At 55.8% G+C, this 20,159-nt stretch overlaps 1 protein-coding gene across 1 annotated transcript in view; it reads right to left on the minus strand.

Moving 5' to 3' along the window:
- The window catches only part of ephx4 (epoxide hydrolase 4), a 64,473-nt gene that overhangs the window by 12,225 nt on the left and 32,089 nt on the right, over positions 1–20,159 (minus strand). The window lies entirely within an intron of this gene.

Here is a 20,159-nt window from a genome sequence, read left to right on the forward strand (position 1 = left end):
CCAAACCCCCCAGTTCTCCCCATGATCTTTTAACACTCAACAGTTTCTGTTCAGCATCTTTGCAATATGTTTTGGGTCCAATAGAAAATGTAGCACAGAAGTACACAATTCAGCCCTTTAACTCTGTGCCAGTTCTTTTAAAGAAAAATCCTGTCCTGGGCAGGTGATGGCCTATTGGTATTATCACTAGACTATTAATCCAGAAACCCAAGTAATGTTCTGGGGACCGGGGTTTGAAACCAACCCTGCATGTCCTCTGTGCTGTCTATTTACTTGCCGGGTACATCTCTATGACTCTATGACTCTATTTATCTGTACTCACTACTCAGATCAATAAAGGAAAGCATACCAAACGCCTTCTTCACTATCCTATCTACCTGCGACTCCACTTTCAAGGAGCTATAAACCTGCATTCCAAGGTCTCTTTGTTCAGCAACACTCCCTAGGACCTTACCATTAAGTGTATAAGTCCTGCTAAGATTTGCTTTCCCAAAATGCAGCACCTCGCATTTAGCTGAATTAAACTCCATCTGCTACTTGTCGACCCATTGGCCCATTTGGTCCAAATCCTGTTGTAATCTGAGGTAACCCTCTTTGCTGTCCACTACACCTCCAATTTTGGTGTCATCTGCAAACTTACTAACTGTACCCCTTATGCTCACATCCAATCATTTGTGTAAATGACAAAAAGTAGAGGGCCCAGCACCGATCCTTGTGGCACTCCACTGGTCACAGGCCTCCAGTCTGAAAAACAACCCTCCATCACCACCCTCTGTCTTCTTCCTTTGAGCCAGTTCTGTATCCAAATGGCTAGTTCTCCCTGTATTCCATGAGATCTAACCTTGCTAATCAGTCTCCCATGGGGAACCTTGTCAAATGCTTTACTGAAGTCCATATAGATCACATCTACTGCTCTGCCCTCATCAATCTTCTTTGTTACTCCTTCAAAAAACTCAATCAAATTTGTGAGACATGATTTCCCACGCAAAAAGCCATATTGACTATCCTAAATCAGTCCTTGCCTTTCCAAATACATGTACATCCTGTTCCCTCAGGATTCCCTCCAACAACTTGCCAACCACCGAGGTCAGGCTCACCGGTCTATAGTTCCCTGGCTTATCTTTACCGCCCTTCTTAAACAGTGGCACCACGTTAGCCAAACTCCAGTCTTTCGGCACCTCACTTGTGACTATCGATGATACAAATAACTCAGCAATAGGCCCAGCAATCACTTCTCTAGCTTCCCACAGAGAAGCCCTGATGTTGGTAAGAAGGACTGTGCAGGGTCGATAGGGCTATGTTTGCCATTGTTGTTTGCAATGCTGAGGTCAATTCTGGGTAGTCTATTCAGTTCCATTGCTTTGAAACTTAGTAACAGCAAGAAACAACTGAATGTTTGTGAGGGCAACTGCATAGGGCAGCCATTTTGCTGTGGGTCACGTGTGTGCTGTACCTGCTAATGATGGCAAATTTCTTTCCATAAAAGACTTTAGTGAACAAGATCAAAAATGCCTTTAATTCCAAATTTTTTGAATAGTAATTCCACCATCTGCTGTGTGGGAATCAAAACCTTGGTCCCTAGACAACTAACTGACCTTGAGAGATTTATAGGCCACTGCATCCCCTTGTTTTAAAACATGATCTTATTAAGGGTTACAGTTCAAATCAAAGTAATTAATTTTCAGGCAAACATCCTGGTACACCTATGTACACCGATCATATTCTATTCTCAAGGGGACTGGTTGAAGTTTATATTACTGTTGTAAAGAGAGGTGATAACACTAGAGAGGGTTATATAGGAGGTTCACCAGGATGGTACCTGGGATGGAGAAATTGTGCTATAAGGAGAGACCCGATAGGCTTGGACTGTTTTCTTTCGAGCAGAGAAGACTGAGGGAGGATATGATTGAGGTGTATAAGATTATGAGGGTATGGACAGGGTGAATGGAGAGCAGCTGTTACCCTTGGTTGAGGGGTCAGTCACAAGTGGGCAGGAGATTCAGAGGGGATGAAGAAAACAAATATTTACATTCACGAGGTGGTGGGAAGCTGGAATGCATTCTGGGAAGGTCATGAAGGCTGGAAATCTTACAGCCTTTAAAAGTATTCGGATGATTACATCAATTATCATAACATTCAAGATATGGGACAAGTGCAGGAAATTGAGATCACTCTTGGTGGTAGTTATGTTAGTGCAGACTTGATGGTCCGAAGGGGCTTTTCTGCACTGTATGAATCTAAGACTCTGTGAGGTGTAATATAGAGGGCGTATAATGGCTAATACTATATGAACAATCCAAAGAACATTGATTTTAATTCCACAAAGTTATTTCTGAACTGGCTGAAGCTGAATGAAAATTGTGGTTTGATGAAAACTAAGTAATTTACTAATGTCCTACGGGGATGGAAACTTGCCAATCTAACCTAGCTTAGCCTACATTTAACAAAAGTCCCACAGCACACACCCATTCATTCCTTGTCAGGATTGCACACGTCCAGGGACATTTTTTTAAGTCAAATAAATAAACAGCATTTTTGTCTGAAAGGTTTTTTTTATCCCCTTTGCACCGCAGCGTTTACAGATGCAAAGGTAAATAAATGGAAACTTAGCGGAATACAAGTTACATTAGTTCATTTACTGTATTAATTGCTCGCCCTTTGACCCAATTCTCAATTGAGCCACTGAAATCTTAAACGTGCTCGCTGCACACCATTCCTTCTACTTTCTGTTGCAATTTACTGAATTAATACATGAATTCAGTACCAGAGAGAGTAAGTGAAAATGAGAGAGTAAATTTGTTGACAATTCCACCAAAGATTTGATAGATATTCAACTTCTAAGAATTTCAAATGGTTTTTAAAATACTTGATCTTGAAAAGCTAAATGAGGTTGTGACCCATATTTAAATACGGAGAGAGACGGTACAAGGTCACACACAGAGCATTGTGGGATTGCAGGAAACATATTAATAGGCTGATTGGAGGGAAAAGAAATTCAGATCCCTGCACAACTATTCTGTTCAAAATATTGCTAAAAGTAAAGTTGTCCAGAAGCTACAATTATTGTGAAATTGTTATTGGAGAGAAAATGCACAGCACCTGATTCACATGGATAGAAATCTAGATTCAAAGGTATATGATGGAGAGAATCAGGTTGGGGTTGGGGCTTGGTGGGAGAGGGTGTTGTTGGAGACTCATGCCAATCTGTGAAATCTGATGCAAATCCACAGCAAACATGCCGACTTCCAATTTAACCATGGCGTTAGTGAGTTTTGACCATGGTGTATTCAGTAGTCAGTTCTGGAGAGTTAATCCTGTATTTGGTGGGACTACATTGGGTTGGGATATCTAGTCGGCATGGACGGGTTGGACCGAAGGGTCTGTTTCCATGCTGTACATCTCTATGACTCTATGACTCTATAACTAAGATTTCATACCAAAGGTTCTCTGAGCCATTTTGAACGAGCAGCTAAAGGACAGTTTTCTTGGCAGTGAAAGGTCAGATCCACCAGGTGCGTGCTTTACCTGATGACATGGTGTAAAGAAAACAATCTTTCCCTCAATGTCAGCAAAACAGAGGAGTTGGTCATTGACTTCAGGAAGCAGAGTGGAGAACATGTCTCTGTCTGTGTCCATGGTGCCGAGGTGGAGGTGGTCAGGAGCTTCAAGTTCCAACAATCTGTTTTGGCCCATCTGTATCAACGCTACAGTCAGGAAAGCACATCAACACCTCTACTTCCTCAGAAGGCTAAGGAAATTTGGCATGTCCACAATAACACTTACTGGTTTTTACAGATGCACTATAGAAAGCATCCTATCCGGATGCATGACAGCTTGATATGGCAACTGCTCTGCCCAAGACCACAAGAAATTACATAGTTGTAAATGCAGCCTGGTCCATCACACCAATCAGCCTTCCTTCTATTGACTCTGTCTATACTTCCCGCTGACTTGGGAAAGCAGCCAACATCATCAAAGGCCCTTCCCATTCCGTTATACTTTCGTCCACCCTCTTCTATTGGGCAGAAGATATAGAAGTTTGAAAACACATCCCAACAGATTTAAGAACAGCCTCTTGGCTGCTGTTATTAAACTTTTGAACAGACCTCTCAGATATTAGATTTGATCTTTCTCTGCAAATTCTCTGTAGCTGTAACACTGAATTCTGCATCCGTTTTAATATCCTGATGTACTTATGTAAGGTATGATTTGCCTGGATAAAAAGCAAAATGATACCTTTCACTATACTCTGTTCTCACTGTCATTCTATTATAACTTGAATTTGTTGTAACTCAGTTGATGAATTGGTTTGGCAGTTTCTACAGCATGAACATTTAAAACGTTTGTTGGCTGTAACATGCTGTCAGTGCCAACACTTTAAGCGCTGTTTCTAAAGCGCAATTTTTCTCTAATGCGGGGATGCACAAGAACACAATCATCGCTATAGAAGAACTGACACTACATGTGACAATAATAAATCAAATCAAAGTCAGGCAGGAAACAAAATAGCTTAAATAGGGCTCTGGCATTAAAATTCAGCAGGACCCCCGCACTCCAAGTATTTTCGGAAATAAATCACTGGGAACGGGGGAAAGAAATTGTGTTTAAAAGATGCGAAGTGACAGCAGATTTCTGGAGGCGGATGTGGTTTCTTCTCCAGTTTTCGTTAGTCTGTGTATCACCAGAGGTTTCTCATCAGCCCCTTTCTGAGCTATCTCAAAACTTGGATGAACAGAATCAACATCAGCTGTAAAATCCTGAGGCAGTCCATAGGTAAGTTGTGGCAGAATTGAGGGTGGAGCTTGGAACTGTAGAGATAGTAAAGGAAGGGACAGCATGACAGTGAAGGTGGGCGGAGAGATGCTGAAGGAGAGAGGAGAGTGACAGTGAAGCAGTGTGGCAGGACATTACCCAGACAGAGCTGAAGAGTGATGCCGAAAGAGGGGGACTAGAGAGACAGTGAATGAGGGATTAGAGAAACACACAGGAAGGGAGGGCGCAGGGTGATAGGGAGGGAGGGTGATGGGGAGGGAGGATGATGGGTGATAGGGAGGGAGATGGGGAGGGAGGGAGCAGGAAAGATGGGAAGCAAAGGTGCAGGATGATGGGGAGGGAGAGTGAGAGGGAGAGAGGGTGAAAAGTGATGGGGAGGGAGAGTGAGGTTGGAGGGAGGGTGTTGGAAAGAAAGGGCGATGGGGGGAGAGGGTACAGGGAGATGGGAAGGGGAGATGGGGAAGGAGAGTACAGGGATATGGAGAGGAGGGTACAGGAAGATGGGGAGGAGAGTTCAGGAAGATGGGGAGGGAGAGTACAGGGAGATGGGGACGGAGGGTACGGGGGATGGGGACGGAGGGTACAGGGGGATGGGGAGGAAGGGAGATGAAGAGGGAGGGTACAGGGAGATGGAGGAGTATAAGGAGATGGGGAGGGAGGGTACAGGGAGATGGGAGGGAGGGAGATGGGGAGGGAGGGAAATGGGGAGGAAGGGTACAGGGATGTGGGGGGAGGGAGATGAAGAGGGAGGGTACAGGGAGATGGGGAGAGAGGGTACTGGGGAATGGGGAGGGAGGGTACAGGGAGATGGGGACGGAGGGTACAGGGGGATGGGGAGGAAGGTACAGGCAGATGAGGAGTGAGGGTGCAGGCAGAAGGGGAGTGAGGGTATGGGGAGATGGGGAGGGAGGGTTCAGGGAGATGGGGAGTAGGTTACAGGGAGATGGGGAGGAGGGTTCAGGGAGATGGGGAGGGAGGATACAGGGAGATGGGGAGTAGGTTACAGGGAGATGGGGAGGAGGGTTCAGGGAGATGGGGAGGGAGGATACAGGGAGATGGGGAGGAGGGTTCGGGGAGATGGGGAGGAGGGTTCGGGGAGATGGGGAGGAGGGTTCGGGGAGTTGGGGAGGGTACGGGGGATAGGGAGGTGAGTACAGGGACATGGGGAGGGAGGGTATGGGGGATGGGGAGGGAGGGTATAGGGTGATGGGGAGGAGGGTACAGGGAGGGTACAGGTGATGGAGGGGGAGGGTACAGGGGGATGGGGAGGGAGGGTACAGAGACATGAGGAGGGAGGGTACAGGGAGATAGGGAGGGAGGGTACAGGGGGATGGGGAGGGAGGGTACAGGGGGAGGTGGGGAGTAGGTTACAGGGAGTTGGGGAGTGAGGGTACAAGGAGTGTCCAGGGGGATGAGGGGGAGGGAACAGAGAGATGAGGAGGCAGGGTACATGGAGATGGGGAGGGAGGGTACAGGGGAATAGGGAGGGAGGGTACATGGAGATGGGGAGGGAGGGTACAGGGGAATAGGGAGGGAGGGTACATGGAGATGGGGAGGGAGGGTACAGGGAGATGGGAGTAGGTTACAGGGAGAAGGGGAGGAGGGTTCAGGGAGATGGGGAGGGAGGATACAGGGAGATGGGGAGTAGGTTACAGGGAGATGGGGAGGAGGGTACAGGGAGATGGGGAGGGAGGGTACAGGGAGATGGGAGTAGGTTACAGGGAGAAGGGGAGGAGGGTACAGGGAGATGGGGAGGGAGGGCACAGGGGGATGGGGAGGGAGGGTACATGGAGATGGGGTGGAGGGTTCAGGGAGATGGAGAGGGAGGGTACAGGGAGATGGGGAGGGAGGGTACAGGGGGATGAGGGGGAGGGAACAGAGAGATGAGGAGGCAGTGTACATGGAGATGGGGAAGGGTGGTACATGGAAATGGGGAGGGAGGGTACGGGGGATAGAGGGAGGGAACATGGAGATGGGGTGGGAGGGTACAGGGAGATGGGGAGGGAGGATACAGGGAGATGGGGAGGGAGGGAACATGGAGATGGGGTGGGAGGGTACAGGGAGATGGGGAGGGAGGGTACAGGGAGATGGGGAGGGAGTGTACAGGGGTATGGGGAGGAAGGTACAGGGAGATGGGGAGTGAGAGTGCAGGGAGATGCGGAGGGAGGGTACGGAGATAATGTGACGGAGGTACAGGGTGATGGGTAGGGAAGAAAATGGGACAGGAGGGTACAGGGTATATGGGTAGGGAGGGAGATGGATAGGGAGGGTACAGGGAGATGGGGAGGGAGGATACAGGGGGATGGGGAGGAGGGTTCAGGGAGATGGGGAGGAGGGTTCGGGGAGTTGGGGAGGGTACAGGGGGATAGGGAGGTTAGTACAGGGACATGGGGAAGGAGGGTATGGGGGATGGGGAGGGAGGGTATAGGGTGATGGGGAGGAGGGTACAGGGAGGGTACAGGTGATGGAGGGGGAGGGTACAGAGAGATGAGGAGGGAGGGTACAGGGAGATAGGGAGGGAGGGTACAGGGGGATGGGGAGGGAGGGTACAGGGGGAGGTGGGGAGTAGGTTACAGGGAGTTGGGGAGTGAGGGTACAGGGAGTGTACAGGGGGATGAGGGGGAGGGAACAGAGAGATGAGGAGGCAGGGTACATGGAGATGGGGAGGGGTGGTACAGGGAGATGGGAAGGGAGGGTACAGGGGAATAGGGAGAGAGGGTACATGGAGATGGGGAGGGGTGGTACAGGGAGATGGGGAGGGAGGGTACAGGGGAATAGGGAGAGAGGGTACATGGAGATGGGGAGGGGTGGTACAGGGAGATGGGGAGGGAGGGTACAGGGATGTGGGGGGGATGGAAATGGAGAGGGACGGTACAGGGAGATGGGGAGTGAGGGTACAGGGAGATGGGGAGGGAGGGTACAGGGAGATGGGGAGGGAGGGTACAGTGAGATGGGAGTAGGTTACAGGGAGAAGGGGAGGAGGGTACATGGAGATGGAGAGGAGGGTTCAGGGAGATGGAGAGGGAGGGTACAGGGAAATGGGGAGGGAGGGTACAGGGAAATGGAAAGTAGGTTACAGGGAGATGGGGAGGAGGGTACAGGCGGATGAGGGGGAGGGAACAGAGAGATGAGGAGGCAGGGTATATGGAGATGGGGAGGGGTGGTACATGGAAATGGGGAGGGAGGGTACGGGGGATAGAGGGAGGGAACATGGAGATGGGGTGGGAGGGTACAGGGAGATGGGGAGGGAGGGTACAGGGAGATGGGGAGTGAGAGTGCAGGGAGATGGGGAGGGAGGGTACGGAGATAATGGGACGGAGGTACAGGGTGATGGGTAGGGAAGAAAATGGGACAGGAGGGTACAGGGTATATGGGTAGGGAGGGAGATGGGTAGGGAGGGTACAGGGAGATGGGGAGGGAGGATACAGGGGGATGGGGAGGGAGGGCACAGGGGGATGGGAATGGAGGGAGGGCACAGGGGGATGGGAATGGAGGGAGATGTGGAGGGAGAGTACAGGGAGATGGGGAGGGAAGGAAATGGGGCAGGAGGGTACAGGGTATATGGGTAGGGAGGGAGATGGGTAGGGAGGGTTCAGGGAGATGGGGAGGGAGGGAAATGGGGAGGGAGGGTACAGGGATTTGGGGGGGTGAGGGAGATGGGGAGGAAGGGGACAGGGAGATGGTGCGTGAGGGTACAGGGGGATGGGGAGGTGAGTACAGGGAGATGGGGAGGAGGGTACAGAGAGATGGGGAGGGAGGGTACAGGGGGATGGGGAGTAGGTTACAGGGAAATGTGGAGAAGGGTTCAGGGAGATGGGGAGGAAGGGAGATGAAGAGGGAGGGTACAGGGAGATGGAGGAGTATAAGGAGATGGGGAGGGAGGGTACAGGGAGATGGGAGGGAGGGAGATGGGGAGGGAGGGAAATGGGGAGGAAGGGTACAGGGATGTGGGGGGAGGGAGATGAAGAGGGAGGGTACAGGGAGATGGGGAGGGAGGGTACTGGGAGGTGGGGTGGGAGGGTACAGGGAGATGGGGAGAGAGGGTACTGGGGAATGGGGAGGGAGGGTACAGGGAGATGGGGACGGAGGGTACAGGGGGATGGGGAGGAAGGTACAGGCAGATGAGGAGTGAGGGTGCAGGCAGATGGGGAGTGAGGGTATGGGGAGATGAGTTGGGAGGAAGATGGGGAGGGAGGCTACAGGGGGATGGGGAGGGAGGGTACAGGGGGATGGGGAGTAGGTTACAGGGAGATGGGGAGGAGGGTACGGGGAGGGTACAGGGGGATGGAGGGGGAGGGAACAGAGAGATGAGGAGGGAGGGTACATGGAGATGGGGAGGGAGGGTACCTGGAGATGGGGAGGGAGGGTACAGGGGGATGGGGAGGGAGGGTACAGGGAGAAGGGGAGGGAGGGTACAGGGAGAAGGGGAGGGAGGGTACAGGGAGAAGGGGATGGAGGACACAGGGAGATGGGGAGGGAGGGTACAGGGAGATGGGGAGGAGGGTTCAGGGAGATGGGAGGAGGGTACAGGGAGATGGAGAGGGAATGTACAAGGAGATGGGGAGGAGGGTTCAGGGAGATGGAGAGGGAATGTACAAGGAGATGGGGAGGAGGGTTCAGGGAGATGGAGAGGGAATGTACAAGGAGATGGGAGGAAGGGTACAGGGAGATGGGGGTGTATAGGGAGATGAGGAGGGAGGGAAATGGGGAGGGAGGGTACAGGGAGATGGGGAGAGAGGGTACAGGGTGATAGGTAGGGAGGGAGATGGGGAGGAAGAGTGCAGGGAGATGGGAAGGAGGGTTGAAGGTGATGGGGAGGGAAATGGGATGGGAGAGTACAGGGAGATGGGGAGGGAGGGAAATGGAGAGGGAGGGTACAGGGATGTGTGGGGCGGCAGGAGATGGGGAGAGAGGGTACAGGGAGATGGGGAGGCAGGGTACAGGGAAATGGGGAGGAGGGTACAGGGAAATGGGGAGAGAGGGTACAGGGAGATGGGGAGGAAGGGGACAGGGAGATGGTGCGTGAGGGTACAGGGGGATGGGGAGGGAATGTACAAGGAGATGGGGATGAGGGTTCAGGGAGATGGAGAGGGAGGGAGATGGGGAGGGAGGGTACAGGGAGATGGGGGAGTTTAGGGAGATGAGGGAGGGAAATGGGGAGGGAGGGTACAGGGTGAATGGGGAGAGAAGGTACAGGGAGATGGGGAGGGAGGGTACAGGGAGATGGGGAGGGAGGGAGATGGGGTGGGAGGGTATGGGGGATGGGGAGTGAGGGTACGGGGGACGGGAAGGGAGGGTATAGGAAGATGGGGAGGGAGAGTACAGGGAGATGGGTAGGAGGGTACAGGGAGTTGGGGAGGGAGCGTACAGAGAGCTGGGAAGGGAGGGTACCGTCAGATGGGGCGTGAGGGTACGGGAGATGAGGAGAGAGGGTACAGGGAGATGGGGAGGGAGGGTACAGGGAGCTGGGAAGGGAGGGTACCGTGAGATGGGGAGGGAGGGTACAGGGGGATGGGGAGGGTGGGTACAGGGAGCTGTGGAGGAGGGTACAGGGAGATGGAGGAGGATACAGGGAGATTGGGAGGAGGGTTCAGGGAGATGGGGAGGGAAGGTACAGGGGGATAGAGGGAGGGTACATGCGGATGGGGAGGAAGGTACAGGGAGATGGGGAGTAAGAGTGCAGGGAGATGAGGGAGCGTATGGGGATAATGGGATGGGTACAGGGAGATGTGGAGGAGGGTACAGGGGGATGGGGAGGAGGGTACAGGGAGATGGGAGAGGGTACAGTTAGATGGGGGAGGATACAGGGAGATGGGGAGGGAGGGGACAGGGAGATTGGGAGGGAGTGTATATGGAGATGGGGATGGAGGGTATTGGGAGATAGGTTGGAGGGTACATGGGGAGGGAAGGTACAGGGAGATTGGGAGGGTGGGTATTGGGAGATGGGGAGGGAGAGTACAGGGAGATGGGGAAGAGGGTACAGGGAGTTGGGGAGTGAGTGTACAGGGAGATGTGAAGGGAGGGTACGGGGGATGGAGAGAGAGGTACAGGGAGATGGGTAGGGAGGGAGTTGTAGAGGGAGAGTACAGGGAGATGGGGAGGGAGGGTACAGGGAGATGGGGAGGGAGGGAGATGGGGTGGGAGGGTATGGGGGATGGGGAGTGAGGGTACGGGGGACGGGAAGGGAGGGTATAGGAAGATGGGGAGGGAGAGTACAGGGAGATGGGTAGGAGGGTACAGGGAGTTGGGGAGGGAGCGTACAGAGAGCTGGGAAGGGAGGGTACCGTCAGATGGGGCGTGAGGGTACGGGAGATGAGGAGAGAGGGTACAGGGAGATGGGGAGGGAGGGTACAGGGAGCTGGGAAGGGAGGGTACCGTGAGATGGGGAGGGAGGGTACAGGGGGATGGGGAGGGTGGGTACAGGGAGCTGTGGAGGAGGGTACAGGGAGATGGAGGAGGATACAGGGAGATTGGGAGGAGGGTTCAGGGAGATGGGGAGGGAAGGTACAGGGGGATAGAGGGAGGGTACATGCGGATGGGGAGGAAGGTACAGGGAGATGGGGAGTAAGAGTGCAGGGAGATGAGGGAGCGTATGGGGATAATGGGATGGGTACAGGGAGATGTGGAGGAGGGTACAGGGGGATGGGGAGGAGGGTACAGGGAGATGGGAGAGGGTACAGTTAGATGGGGGAGGATACAGGGAGATGGGGAGGGAGGGGACAGGGAGATTGGGAGGGAGTGTATATGGAGATGGGGATGGAGGGTATTGGGAGATAGGTTGGAGGGTACATGGGGAGGGAAGGTACAGGGAGATTGGGAGGGTGGGTATTGGGAGATGGGGAGGGAGAGTACAGGGAGATGGGGAAGAGGGTACAGGGAGTTGGGGAGTGAGTGTACAGGGAGATGTGAAGGGAGGGTACGGGGGATGGAGAGAGAGGTACAGGGAGATGGGTAGGGAGGGAGTTGTAGAGGGAGAGTACAGGGAGATGGGGAGGGAGGGTACAGGGAGATGGGGAGGGAGGGAGATGGGGTGGGAGGGTATGGGGGATGGGGAGTGAGGGTACGGGGGACGGGAAGGGAGGGTATAGGAAGATGGGGAGGGAGAGTACAGGGAGATGGGTAGGAGGGTACAGGGAGTTGGGGAGGGAGCGTACAGAGAGCTGGGAAGGGAGGGTACCGTCAGATGGGGCGTGAGGGTACGGGAGATGAGGAGAGAGGGTACAGGGAGATTGGGCGAGAGGGTACAGGGAGATGGGGAGGAGGGTTCGGGGAGTTGGGGAGGGTACAGGGGGATAGGGAGGTTAGTACAGGGACATGGGGAGGGAGGGTATTGGGGATGGGGAGGGAGGGTATAGGGTGATGGGGAGGAGGGTACAGGGAGGGTACAGGTGATGGAGGGGGAGGGTACAGAGAGATGAGGAGGGAGGGTACAGGGGGATGGGGAGGGAGGGTACATGGAGATGGGGAGGGAGGGTACAGAGACATGAGGAGGGAGGGTACAGGGAGATAGGGAGGGAGGGTACAGGGGGATGGGGAGGGAGGGTACAGGGGGATGGGGAGGGAGGGTACAGGGGGAGGTGGGGAGTAGGTTACAGGGAGTTGGGGAGTGAGGGTACAAGGAGTGTCCAGGGGGATGAGGGGGAGGGAACAGAGAGATGAGGAGGCAGGGTACATGGAGATGGGGAGGGAGGGTACATGGAGATGGGGAGGGAGGGTACAGGAGAATAGGGAGGGAGGGTACATGGAGATGGGGAGTGAGGGTACAGGGAGATGGGGAGGGAGGGTACAGGGAGATGGGAGTAGGTTACAGGGAGAAGGGGAGGAGGGTACAGGGAGATGGGGAGGGAGGGCACAGGGGGATGGGGAGGGAGGGTACATGGAGATGGGGAGGGAGGGTACAGGAGAATAGGGAGGGAGGGTACATGGAGATGGGGAGTGAGGGTACAGGGAGATGGGGAGGGAGGGTACAGGGAGATGGGAGTAGGTTACAGGGAGAAGGGGAGGAGGGTACAGGGAGATGGGGAGGGAGGGCACAGGGGGATGGGGAGGGAGGGTACATGGAGATGGGGAGGAGGGTTCAGGGAGATGGAGAGGGAGGGTACAGGGAGATGGGGAGGGAGGGGACAGGGAGATGGGGAGGAGGGTACAGGGGGATGAGGGGGAGGGAACAGAGAGATGAGGAGGCAGTGTACATGGAGATGGGGAAGGGTGGTACATGGAAATGGGGAGGGAGGGTACGGGGATAGAGGGAGGGAACATGGAGATGGGGTGGGAGGGTACAGGGAGATGGGGAGGGAGGGTACAGGGAGATGGGGAGGGAGTGTACAGGGGTATGGGGAGGAAGGTACAGGGAGATGGGGAGTGAGAGTGCAGGGAGATGCGGAGGGAGGGTACGGAGATAATGTGACGGAGGTACAGGGTGATGGGTAGGGAAGAAAATGGGACAGGAGGGTACAGGGTATATGGGTAGGGAGGGAGATGGATAGGGAGGGTACAGAGAGATGGGGAGGGAGGATACAGGGGGATGGGGAGGGAGGATACAGGGGGATGGGAATGGAGGGAGAGGTGGAGGGAGAGTACAGGGAGATGGGGAGGGAAGGAAATGGGGCAGGAGGGTACAGGGTATATGGGTAGGGAGGGAGATGGGTAGGGAGGGTTCAGGGAGATGGGGAGGGAGGGAAATGGGGAGGGAGGATACAGGGATGTGGGGGGATGAGGGAGATGGGGAGGAAGGGGACAGGGAGATGGTGCGTGAGGGTACAGGGGGATGGGGAGGTGAGTACAGGGAGATGGGGAGGAGGGTTCAGGGAGATGGGTATGGAAGGAGATAGGGAGGGAGAGTACAGGGGGATGGGGAGTAGGTTACAGGGAAATGGGGAGGAGGGTACAGGGAGGGTACAGGGGGATGGAGGGGGAGAGAACAGAGAGATGTGGAGGGAGGGTACATGGAGATGGAGAGGGAGGGTACTGGGAGATGGGGAGGGAGGGTACAGGGGAATAGGGAGGGAGGGTACAGTGAGATGGGGAGGGAGGGTACAGGGAGATGGGGAGGGAGGGAAATGGAGAGGGACGGTACAGGGATGTGGGGAGTGAGGGTACAGGGAGATGGGGAGGGAGGGTACAGTGAGATGGGAAGGGAGAGTACAGGGAGATGGGAGTAGGTTACAGGGAGAAGGGGAGGAGGGTACAGGGAGATGGGGAGGGAGGGCACAGGGGGATGGGGAGGGAGGGTACATGGAGATGGGGAGGAGGGTTCAGGGAGATGGAGAGGGAGGGTACAGGAAGATGGGAAGGGAGGGGACAGGGAGATGGAAAGTAGGTTACAGGGAGATGGGGAGGAGGGTACAGGGGGATGAGGGGGAGGGAACAGAGAGATGAGGAGGGAGGGTACAGTGAGATTGGGCGAGAGGATACAGGGAGATGGGGAGGAGGGTTCAGGGAGATGGGGAGGAGGGTTCGGGGAGTTGGGGAGGGTACAGGGGGATAGGGAGGTTAGTACAGGGACATGGGGAAGGAGGGTATGGGGGATGGGGAGGGAGGGTATAGGGTGATGGGGAGGAGGGTACAGGGAGGGTACAGGTGATGGAGGGGGAGGGTACAGAGAGATGAGGAGGGAGGGTACAGGGGGATGGGGAGGGAGGGTACAGAGACATGAGGAGGGAGGGTACAGGGAGATAGGGAGGGAGGGTACAGGGGGATGGGGAGGGAGGGTACAGGGGGAGGTGGGGAGTAGGTTACAGGGAGTTGGGGAGTGAGGGTACAGGGAGTGTACAGGGGGATGAGGGGGAGGGAACAGAGAGATGAGGAGGCAGGGTACATGGAGATGGGGAGGGGTGGTACAGGGAGATGGGAAGGGAGGGTACAGGGGAATAGGGAGAGAGGGTACATGGAGATGGGGAGGGGTGGTACAGGGAGATGGGGAGGGAGGGTACAGGGGAATAGGGAGAGAGGGTACATGGAGATGGGGAGGGGTGGTACAGGGAGATGGGGAGGGAGGGTACAGGGATGTGGGGGGGATGGAAATGGAGAGGGACGGTACAGGGAGATGGGGAGTGAGGGTACAGGGAGATGGGGAGGGAGGGTACAGGGAGATGGGGAGGGAGGGTACAGTGAGATGGGAGTAGGTTACAGGGAGAAGGGGAGGAGGGTACATGGAGATGGAGAGGAGGGTACAGGGAAATGGAAAGTAGGTTACAGGGAGATGGGGAGGAGGGTACAGAGAGATGGGGAGGGAGGGTACAGGGGGATGGAAAGTAGGTTACAGGGAAATGTGGAGAAGGGTTCAGGGAGATGGGGAGGAAGGGAGATGAAGAGGGAGGGTACAGGGAGATGGAGGAGTATAAGGAGATGTGGAGGGAGGGTACAGGGAGATGGGAGGGAGGGAGATGGGGAGGGAGGGAAATGGGGAGGAAGGGTACAGGGATGTGGGGGGAGGGAGATGAAGAGGGAGGGTACAGGGAGATGGGGAGGGAGGGTACTGGGAGGTGGGGTGGGAGGGTACAGGGAGATGGGTAGAGAGGGTACTGGGGAATGGGGAGGGAGGGTACAGGGAGATGGGGAGGGAGGGTACAGGGGGATGGGGAGGAAGGTACAGGCAGATGAGGAGTGAGGGTGCAGGCAGATGGGGAATGAGGGTATGGGGAGATGAGTTGGGAGGAAGATGGGGAGGGAGGCTACAGGGGGATGGGGAGGGAGGGTACAGGGGGATGGGGAATAGGTTACAGGGAGATGGGGAGGAGGGTACGGGGAGGGTACAGGGGGATGGAGGGGGAGGGAACAGAGAGATGAGGAGGGAGGGTACATGGAGATGGGGAGGGAGGGTACAGGGGGATGGGGAGGGAGGGTACAGGGAGAAGGGGAGGGAGGGTACAGGGAGAAGGGGAGGGAGGGTACAGGGAGAAGGGGATGGAGGACACAGGGAGATGGGGAGGGAGGGTACAGGGAGATGGGGAGGAGGGTTCAGGGAGATGGGAGGAGGGTTCAGGGAGATGGAGAGGGATGGAGATGGGGAGATGGGGAGGAGGGTTCAGGGAGATGGAGAGGGATGGAGATGGGAGGAAGGGTACAGGGAGATGGGGGTGTATAGGGAGATGAGGAGGGAGGGAAATGGGGAGGGAGGGTACAGGGAGATGGGGAGAGAGGGTACAGGGTGATAGGTAGGGAGGGAGATGGGGAGGAAGAGTGCAGGGAGATGGGAAGGACGGTTGAAGGTGATGGGGAGGGAAATGGGATGGGAGAGTACAGGGAGATGGGGAGGGAGGGAAATGGAGAGGGAGGGTACAGGGATGTGTGGGGCGGCAGGAGATGGGGAGAGAGGGTACAGGGAGATGGGGAGGCAGGGTACAGGGAAATGGGGAGGAGGGTACAGGGAAATGGGGAGGGAGGAGGGTACAGGGAGGGTCCGAGTGATGGAGGGGGAGGGTACAGAGAGATGAGGAGGGAAGGTACAGGGGGATGGGGAGGGAATGTACAAGAAGATGGGGATGAGGGTTCAGGGAGATGGAGAGGGAGGGAGATGGGGAGGGAGGGTACAGGGAGATGGGGGAGTTTAGGGAGATGAGGGAGGGAAATGGGGAGGGAGGGTACAGGGTGAATGGGGAGAGAAGGTACAGGGAGATGGGGAGGGAGGGTACAGGGAGATGGGGAGGGAGGGAGATGGGGTGGGAGGGTATGGGGGATGGGGAGTGAGGGTACGGGGGACGGGAAGGGAGGGTATAGGAAGATGGGGAGGGAGAGTACAGGGAGATGGGTAGGAGGGTACAGGGAGTTGGGGAGGGAGCGTACAGAGAGCTGGGAAGGGAGGGTACCGTCAGATGGGGCGTGAGGGTACGGGAGATGAGGAGAGAGGGTACAGGGAGATTGGGCAAGAGGGTACAGGGAGTTGGGGAGGGAGGGTACAGGGAGCTGGGAAGGGAGGGTACCGTGAGATGGGGAGGGAGGGTACAGGGGGATGGGGAGGGTGGGTACAGGGAGCTGTGGAGGAGGGTACAGGGAGATGGAGGAGGATACAAGGAGATTGGGAGGAGGGTTCAGGGAGATGGGGAGGGAAGGTACAGGGGGATAGAGGGAGGGTACATGCGGATGGGGAGGAAGGTACAGGGAGATGGGGAGTAAGAGTGCAGGGAGATGAGGGAGCGTATGGGGATAATGGGATGGGTACAGGGAGATGTGGAGGAGGGTACAGGGGGATGGGGAGGAGGGTACAGGGAGATGGGAGAGGGTACAGTTAGATGGGGGAGGATACAGGGAGATGGGGAGGGAGGGGACAGGGAGATTGGGAGGGAGTGTATATGGAGATGGGGATGGAGGGTATTGGGAGATAGGTTGGAGGGTACATGGGGAGGGAAGGTACAGGGAGATTGGGAGGGTGGGTATTGGGAGATGGGGAAGGAGAGTACAGGGAGATGGGGAAGAGGGTACAGGGAGTTGGGGAGTGAGTGTACAGGGAGATGTGAAGGGAGGGTACGGGGGATGGAGAGAGAGGTACAGGGAGATGGGTAGGGAGGGAGTTGTAGAGGGAGAGTACAGGGAGATGGGGAGGAGGGTTCAGGGAGATGGGGAGGGAGGGTATAGGGAAATGGGGAGGAGGGTACAGGGAGATGGGGAAGGATGGTACAGGGAGGTGGGGTGGCGAATACAGGGAGATGAGGAGAGAGGGTACAGGGAGATGGGAGGGAGGGTACAGGGCGATGGGGAGGGAGGGTACAGGGGGATGGGAAGGGAGGGTACTGTGAGATAGGGAGGGTGGGTACAGGGAGATAGGGACGGACGGTACAGGGTTTTGTTGAGGAGAGTACACGGAGTTGGGAAGGGAGGGTACCGTGAGATGTGGAGGGAGGGTACAGGGAGACGGGAGTGAGGGTGCAGGGAGATGGGGAGGAGGGTACAGGGAGGGTACAGGGAGATGGGGAGTGAGGATACAGGGAAATTGGGAGTGAGGGTACAAGGAGGTGGGGTGGAGGGTGCAGGGGTAGGGAGGGTACAGGAAGATGGGGAAGAGGGTACAGGGAGATGGGGAATGTGAGTACAGGGAGACGGGGATGGAGGGTACAGGGAGATGGGGAGGAGGGTACAAAGGAATGGGGAGGGAGAGTAGAGGGAGATGGGGAGGGTGGGTATAGGGAGATGGTGAGTGAGTGTACAGGGGTATTGGGAGGAGGGTACAGGGAGGTTGGTACAGGGAGATGGGGAGGAAGGGTACAGGGAATGGGGAGGAGGGTACAGGGAGGGTACAGGGAGATGGGGAGTGAGGATACAGGGAAATTGGGAGTGAGGGTACAAGGAGGTGGGGTGGAGGGTGCAGGGGTAGGGAGGGTACAGGAAGATGGGGAAGAGGGTACAGGGAGATGGGGAATGTGAGTACAGGGAGACGGGGATGGAGGGTACAGGGAGATGGGGAGGAGGGTACAAAGGAATGGGGAGGGAGAGTAGAGGGAGATGGGGAGGGTGGGTATAGGGAGATGGTGAGTGAGTGTACAGGGGTATTGGGAGGAGGGTACAGGGAGGTTGGTACAGGGAGATGGGGAGGAAGGGTACAGGGGATGGGGAGGAGGGTACAGCGAGATGGGGAGGAGAGTACCGGGAGACGGGGAGGAAGGGTACAAGGAGATGGGGCGGGAGGGTATGGGGAGATGGGTAGGAGGGTACAGGGAGATGGGGAAAGAGGGTACAATGAGATGGGGAGGGAGCTTACAGGGAGGGGACAGGGAGATTGAGAGGGAGGGTACAGGGAGATGGGGAAGCGGGTACAGGGGGTTGGGGAGTGAGTGTACAGGGAGATGTGAAGGAAGGGTACAGGGGGATGGGGAGGAGGGTACAGGCAGTTGAGGAGGGAGGGTACAGGGAGCTGGGAAGGGAGGGTACCGTGAGATGTTGAGGGAGGGTACAGAGAGATGGGAAGGGAGGGTAAAGAGAGATGGGGAGGAGAGTACAGGGTGATGGGGATGGAGGGTACAGGGAGATGGTAAGGGAGGGTACAGGGAGATAGGGAGGAGGGTACAGGTTGATGGGAAGGGAAGGTACAGGGAGATAGGGAGGAAGGTACAGGTTGATGGGAAGGGAGGTACAGGGAGTTGGGAAGGGAGGGTACAGGGAGATGGGGAGGGAGGGTTCAGGAAGACGGGCAGGAGGGTACAGGGAGATGGGGAGAAGGATACAGGGAGATGGGAAGGGACGGTACAGGGTTATGGGTAGGGAGGGAGATGGGTAGGGAGAGTACAGGGAGATGGGGAGGAGGGTTCAGGGGGATGGGTAAGTCAGTACAGGGAAATGGGGAGGAAGGAGCAGGGAGATGGGGAGTGAGGGTACAGGGCGATGGGAGTGAGGGTGCAGGGAGATGGGGAGTGAGGGTATAGGGCGGTGCAGTGGAGGGTACGGGGAGATGGGGAGGGTGAGTACAGTGAGATGGGGAGGGAGGGTACAGGGAGATGGGGAGGGAGGGTACAAAGGGGTGGGGAGGGAGGGTACAGGGAGATGGTGAGGGAGGGTATAAGGGTATTGGGAGGAGGGTACAGGGAGGTGGGTACGGGGAGATGGGGAGGAGGATACAAAGGGATGGGAAAGGAGGCTACAGGGAGACGGGTTGTACAGTACAGGGAGATGGGGAGGGAGGGTACAGGGAGATGGGGAGGGAGAGTACAGCGAGATGGGGAGGGAGGGTACCGGGAGATGGGGAGGAGGGTACAGAGATGGGGAGTGAGGGTACAGGGAGAATAGGAGGAAGGGTACAGGGAGTTGGGGAGTGAGTGTACAGGGAGATGGGGAGGGAGAGTACAGCGAGATGGGGAGGGAGGGTACAGGGAGATGGGTAGGAGGGTACAGAGATGGGGAGTGAGGGTACAGGGAGATGGGGAGTAAGGGTTCAGGGCGATGGGGAGAGATGGTACAGAGAGATGGGGAGGGAGGGTATAGGGATTTGTGGAGCAAGGGTACAGGGCGATGGGGAGAGAGGGTACAGGGCGATGGGGAGAGAGGGTACAGGGAGATGGGGAGGGAGGGTACAGGGAGATGGGGAGGGAGGGTACAGGGAGATTATGAAGGGGTGGTACACGGAGATGGGAGGTTGGGTGCATCGAAATGGTGAGTGAGGATGATGAAAGGGGAGAGAGCAGGGTGATGGGGTGAGATGGGATATATCAAATCTGATTGAGGTGTCAGGTGGTCTCAGATGGTTGCGGTTCCCCTGCACTCAAATCTGGAAATACCAGCAGAAATAGGCCGGTAGTAACAGATAGTGCCCCAAAAGCTAACTGTGAATTTTGTATTGCACAGAGAAAGATACCATTGAAGTGAATTGAGAGAACAATGCTGAGGAAGATAGCAAAGTAGCCTTGTCAAATAGAGTGTGGGTTTCGAGTTGTCTTTATAACATCTGGGGCAACAAAAAA

Source organism: Chiloscyllium punctatum, chromosome 7 (assembly GCF_047496795.1).
Source record: "Chiloscyllium punctatum isolate Juve2018m chromosome 7, sChiPun1.3, whole genome shotgun sequence".
NCBI classification, from domain to species: Eukaryota; Metazoa; Chordata; class Chondrichthyes; order Orectolobiformes; family Hemiscylliidae; genus Chiloscyllium; species Chiloscyllium punctatum.